The sequence below is a fragment of the Cinclus cinclus genome, chromosome 15 (genome assembly GCF_963662255.1).
Source record: "Cinclus cinclus chromosome 15, bCinCin1.1, whole genome shotgun sequence".
Lineage (NCBI taxonomy): Eukaryota > Metazoa > Chordata > Aves > Passeriformes > Cinclidae > Cinclus > Cinclus cinclus.
The window spans coordinates 15,909,781-15,915,780 of record NC_085060.1 but is presented as its reverse complement, the minus strand read 5'-3'; positions in this window follow the sequence as shown (position 1 = coordinate 15,915,780).

Sequence of the window (6,000 nt, the reverse complement as noted above, 5' to 3'; positions counted from 1 at the left end):
GGACAGCTGATATGCTACATAACAATGTGATTATATGTATTCATGAGATATTTTTGCTTGCCATTTAGCCTGGAGTAGAGGAGGGTCTTTAGTATTTAAAGTATTTAAAGAAGAGTATTTAAAAAGTAAGCATATTTTAAATACTTGTACAACATAAGGATACTTTAGGCTGATAGGGGTTATAGATAATGGTATATTTATGTATAAAACATAGGCTACATTCATTCATTCATTCATTCATTCATCATTATTATTATCACTACTACCACTAAAATGAAAAGTATTGTATAAATCATGTTCTTTATTATCTAGTAAACATGTTCTTAATTTAAATTTAATCTTTTACAACCTCTATACCTCTACAGATTTTGAGATCGTGGTTAAAGCTTTGGAGAGACAAATTGTCAGCTGAAAACCATTTTAAGAGCTGTTTGCAGAACAGAATTCTGTGTTCTGAGGCACATTTTGCTCTGTGCAGATTCTCCTCTCTTAAACACAGTGATTTTATCACAGCATCCTCAGGTGTATGAGCAACACCCTCTGGTGTGTTATTTCTTCTCATGTTCTTTATCCAGAGAGATCTTCTGCAGCTGAGCTTTGAGGGTTTATTTCTGACTTAGCCTGGGATCAGTGGATGAGGATCTTTCCCAACGAATTTTTCTGTTATCCACGTGTGTCTGTGATACAACAGAAATGTAAACATGGAATAGCCTGGTGCAGTCTGTGCTGCTCTGCTCTGCTCTTCCTTAGGCATTTATTCCCTTGTTCCTGGCTCAGTACAGCAAATTTTCTGTGGTTTAGGAGACATTAAACTGCCAGAGGAGCAGAAATGACCATCTGCTGCTTTGACCAACATTGCTGCCATGGTGACAAACCTTTGAATCAGACATTTAAACCCAGATTAGGAAGTGCAGGACAGGTTGAGGATACTCCTGAGCCTGTTTTGCTGAGGACTTGCATTTGAGAATCTCGCCTCTGCTGGTGCTGAACACACATGTGTGTGTCTGTATCTGTGTGTGTGTCTGTGTTTCTGTGTGTGTGTGTGTGTGTGTGTCTGTGTGTGTGTGTCTGTATCTGTGTGTGTGTTCTGTGTGTGTGTCTGTGTGTGTGTGTGTGTTCTGTGTGTGTGTGTGTCTGTGTGTCTGTATCTGTGTGTGTGTTCTGTGTGTGTGTGTGTCTGTGTGTGTGTGTGTCTGTGTGTGTGTGTGTGTCTGTGTGTGTGTCTGAATCTCTGTGTGTCTGTGCTTCTGTGTGTGTGTGTGTCTGTATCTGTGTGTGTCTGTATCTGTGTGTGTGTCTGTGTTTCTGTGTGTGTGTGTGTGTGTGTCTGTGTGTGTGTGTCTGTATCTGTGTGTGTGTTCTGTGTGTGTGTGTGTCTGTGTTTCTGTGTGTGTGTGTGTGTCTGTGTCTGTGTGTGTGTGTCTGTATCTGTGTGTGTGTTCTGTGTGTGTGTGTGTCTGTGTGTGTGTGTGTGTGTGTCTGTGTGTGTGTGTGTCTGTGTGTGTCTGTGTGTCTGTGTGTGTGTCTGAATCTCTGTGTGTCTGTGCTTCTGTGTGTGTGTGTGTCTGTATCTGTGTGTGTGTGTTTGTGTGTGTGTGTCTGTGTGTGTGTGTCTGTGTGTGTCTGTGTGTGTGTGTCTGTGTGTGTCTGTGTCTGTGTGTGTGTGTGTCTGTGTCTGTGTGTGTGTCTGTGTGTGTGTGTGTGTTCTCTGTGTGTGTGTCTGTGTGTGTGTCTGTGTGTTTTGTGTTTGTGTTTGTGTGTGTGTGTGTGTCTGTGTGTGTGTCTGTGTGTGTGTGTGTGTGTGTGTGTTTGTGTGTGTGTGTTTGTGTGTGTGTGTTTGTGTGTGTGTGTTTGTGTGTGTGTGTTTTGTGTTTGTGTTTGTGTTTGTGTTTGTGTTTGTGTGTGCCTGTGTGTGTGTTCTGTGTGTGTGTTTGTGTGTGTGTGTTTGTGTGTGTGTGTTTGTGTGTGTGTGTTTTGTGTTTGTGTTGTGTTTGTGTTTGTGTTTGTGTGTGTCTGTGTGTGTCTCTGTGTGTGTGTGTTTGTGTGTGTGTGTGTGTTTGTGTGTGTGTTTTGTGTTTGTGTTTGTGTTTGTGTTTGTTTGTGTTTGTGTTTGTGTTTGTGTGTGTCTGTGTGTGTCTCTGTGTGTGTGTGTGGTTTGTGTTTGTGTTTGTGTGTGTTTGTGTTTGTGTGTGTCCCTGTGGCACATTGCTGGAGGCCATCCAAGCAGTGACAGGGGTTTCTGCTGTCACACTGATTCACTCACCTGGAATTCCTAATCCCCGATCTGAAGGTGAAGGCAGTGCAGGCTGTTTGCTCAGAACTGTCTCAGGTCACCTTTGCATGGGATGAGGCACGAGGGAAAAATGAATTTGCTCTGCTCAGTGATATACACACCAACCTGTGTAAATACATAAATGACCTGATCTTTTTATTTTCTTCCCTGAGTAGTTTTTTACTACTTTGAAGAGAAAGCTCTTGATCCTAGCAATGCTGGTGCCATTTAACTTCATTGTGTATCATTTGTTACCAGTTTATATCTACACACTGTTCTCGTGCAGTTCATATTTCAGTGTTAAACATTTAAAATCTTATCTACCATTCTGTTCAGACTGATTTAATCTCCTTGGCTTTAAATTGGCTGCCTGAAATCACTGCAGAATGGATCAAGAGGGGAACATTCAGCTCATTTAGAAGGAGGTTAAGAAGCTATTCTTGAGTTATTCTTAAGAGTTCTTAACCTATTCTTAAAATTTTAAGGAGCTTTTCTTAGACTGAAGTGTTGCAAGGAGTAAATTGAAGATTTAAAGGTGAAGCCAGACAGTTTAAGAATATTATGGTTTGTCTTGTACAGCCTCAGCAGGGATTTCTTTCCCTTCCTGACCACTTCATGCCCACAGCACATCTCCAGTCAGGGCAGCACAGCCCTGTGTCACAACCACTCTGGAAAACGGGTGATGAATCAAAGCAGCTTTTTAAAAATGATGATGAATTTTAAGGGGAAAAAAAAGTAAAAATAGAAGCCAGGGCATGAGCAAGGTGGAAGGGGAGCTTGTTCCCTGGCAGCAGGACTGAGCAAGGGGCAGACAACCCCCAGGGCAGGCAGTAAAGGGTTAATGTTCAGTGGCTCTGCTCAGCCCTGGGTAGACACATCCCGAGAATTTCCAGCCTTCCTCTGTAACACTTAGCTTAGAACTCTGCAGAAAGCGGGTTTTTCAGTGTTTGAGTAGACATTTGGCAGCTCGTGAAGTGTCAGATGAGAACTGGTGAATTTGAGAGCTGGGGTGTCAGGAACGGAAGAATCTTCACAGCAGAATGCACTGTCTAACCTGAGAGTGGAGCTACCTGAAATAAAGTGACTTCGGTCTGTTCCAATTACATTAAAAGCCAAATCCTGCACTGCTGCCACTTTACAGACTTTACAGCTATTGAAATCTGGTTTAAGGGACTGGCTGCACACTGGGGACTTAGTCAGTATAAACTGAAGGTGGTGAAGGTTTAAATCGTGGAATAAATGTAATTTACCACGAGAGCTTCTGGCTGAAAAGTCCTATTGAAAGTGCCAGCAGGGCAGAGAGGGCACTCTGTGGGATTCAGGAAAGCAGGATTCCTGCTGGGGTGTCCTGTCCAGCATCAAGGCTTTGGAAGCCAAGGCAGTGAGGGCTCTCCTGCCTTGATTCCTGGCGTGCAGTCCCAGAGAAATGCACAGGGCCAAGTGTTCAGCCTTCCTGATCTTTTCTGACCCCACTGGGACACAGTCCTTTCTTCTCCATGGATTCTCATCTACATGATAAAACACTTCATAAATCTAAAACCTAATGCACTGGACTATTGTTAGGGAGTTTTAGATTTATCATCACTCCTACTAATCCCATTTTATCTATTAATTTACCTTCTATTAATTTATCACAGCTTTCTGGGCTGGCTGGGTTTTTTTCCCACTCATCTGCGAGGTGTTGGACGCTGACAGTGACGGAAACCTCACAGGAAGCATTGACAAGGTCTGAAAAATAATTCTGGAGCCCTTGTGTTGCTAAGGAAGTTTCATCAGTAGAACCAACGATTTGAGATTGTTTTCTCAGCAGTGCATGAGACAAATGAGAACTATTTCCAGATTCAGTAATTTTGAAATCTGAAGGAACGATCTTATCAGTTTGCTGGCCACCCTGAACGGAATGCATCAAAAAAGATTAATAGGGAACAGGGATACCTGCTTTCTTTCCTAGCAAAATAGCCCTGCAAAAATGTTTTATGGAGCTGGTTTTTACCTACTTCGTTTTAAATTAAATATAAAATCTATATGTCTTGTATAACTAGCTTTTCGTTCTTCACTGCTGGGATAAGCAAATTGGTAAATGAAAAGAGAAACAGGTGAAATTTATTAAATTAGAAAAGAAGACTCTCTATGAGGTCTGAGCTGCTGGAATATTTAATGTGGTATCTTCCAAAATATTCGCAGTGGGTAAAGGAATCTCTCTGGAAAAAGTTGTTTACGCAGTTTAACCCAAGATGCATCTGTCTTGAAAAAAGGACATTTTCTTTTCCACCAGCCACAAAATTTGATTGTTATGAAATCCACTATCCTCAAGGGCATGACAAAAAATGTTAAGACTAATAAGGATAAATAATGTGAATGCAAAAAACTGATGTCTAAATAAAAAGAGCAACTCTTTTGTTGTTGTTGTTGAGTCTCTTCTCTATGCACAGCAAGCCCTGACAATTTTATTAAATATGAAATATTCCACTTCCACAGGAGCAGGAGTGGCAGGTGATCTATTCCTGTAGCTCCAGCATTCCTGAACCATCTGAGAGGAATACATGACACAAATCTGTGTAGCTCAATTGTGCCTGCTTAAACAAGCACACAGGTTCCTGTGCAGTGCATTAGCAGCACATAGATATGTGTGTCACAGTGTCCTATTCAGTATATATTTGGAAGGTAAGTGGAGGGGATGAACCCTTTTAAAGGGATCGTTAGAATGTGTAGAATACTTTTGAAATAAAAAAAAACAAACAAAAAAAAATCTACTTTTTAAAAAATTAGTTTAACTGAGCTACTTTCAAACAAAAGCATGTTCTGGTAATGATAGTTGTTGAGTGATGAAAACTGTATTTTGGTTAAGAATCTATTATTTTTATTAGAATTATCATCTTTAATTTTTACTTCAAATCTTGTGTGTACAATACTATGAGTCATAATCTTATTTTAACAGTAATTAATCTGGTGCTAATTCAGCACTGAGCAATTTTCAAGGTGCATTTGAGTGAGTTACAAATAAAACCTCTCCAGGCTCACAGTGCTTTAGTTTTACCATGTGGATCTGATTTGGGAGATTTCTGGTGATTTCTTTTGCCAATTAAAATAGAGCACGTGTATTTTTGGGCTCTAAGATTCCAATTCTCAGACGGTGCCATGAATCACTGAATATATTTCCAAAGTCTGAGCTTCCAGGCTCTGCCCAGCTGGTGTCAGTCAGCAGAGCCTCCCTGCTCCCTGCTCAGCTGGCCTTGTGCAAGAGCTCTCTTGTGCTTTTAGGCTATTCCCTTTTCTGATATTTTGATTTTCCTTTGCCTTTTCCCACCTCTCTGGAGCAGTTTCAGACTATCAATCCATGAAGGGCCATGAAATCCATTTTGGGAGACAGCTCATTTGTAACTGACTTTTTTGTTGTTTTTCTCCTGGGGCAATATGATGTAGGTTGGAAGTGTTGGTTTGCTTTTATATAGAGTAGTTAATCTGATCAAAGTGCTCCAAATGTGCTTTATGCAAAAAAAAAAATTCCTATAAATCTCAAAGCTGGATTTAATCTGTGTCCTCCTTCAGCTTTTTTCTACCCCTGTAGTGAAGGTGTATTTTTCTCATGTGCATTTCTGTCATGGGCTACCGAATTCTGTTCTTAAATGTATTTTACTTCACATAAACAAACTTTGTGTACAAATTCTCACTGTAAACTGGCCCACAGCAGCCTAAGTAGGAAGATTCTGATAATTAAGAAGGCAGTG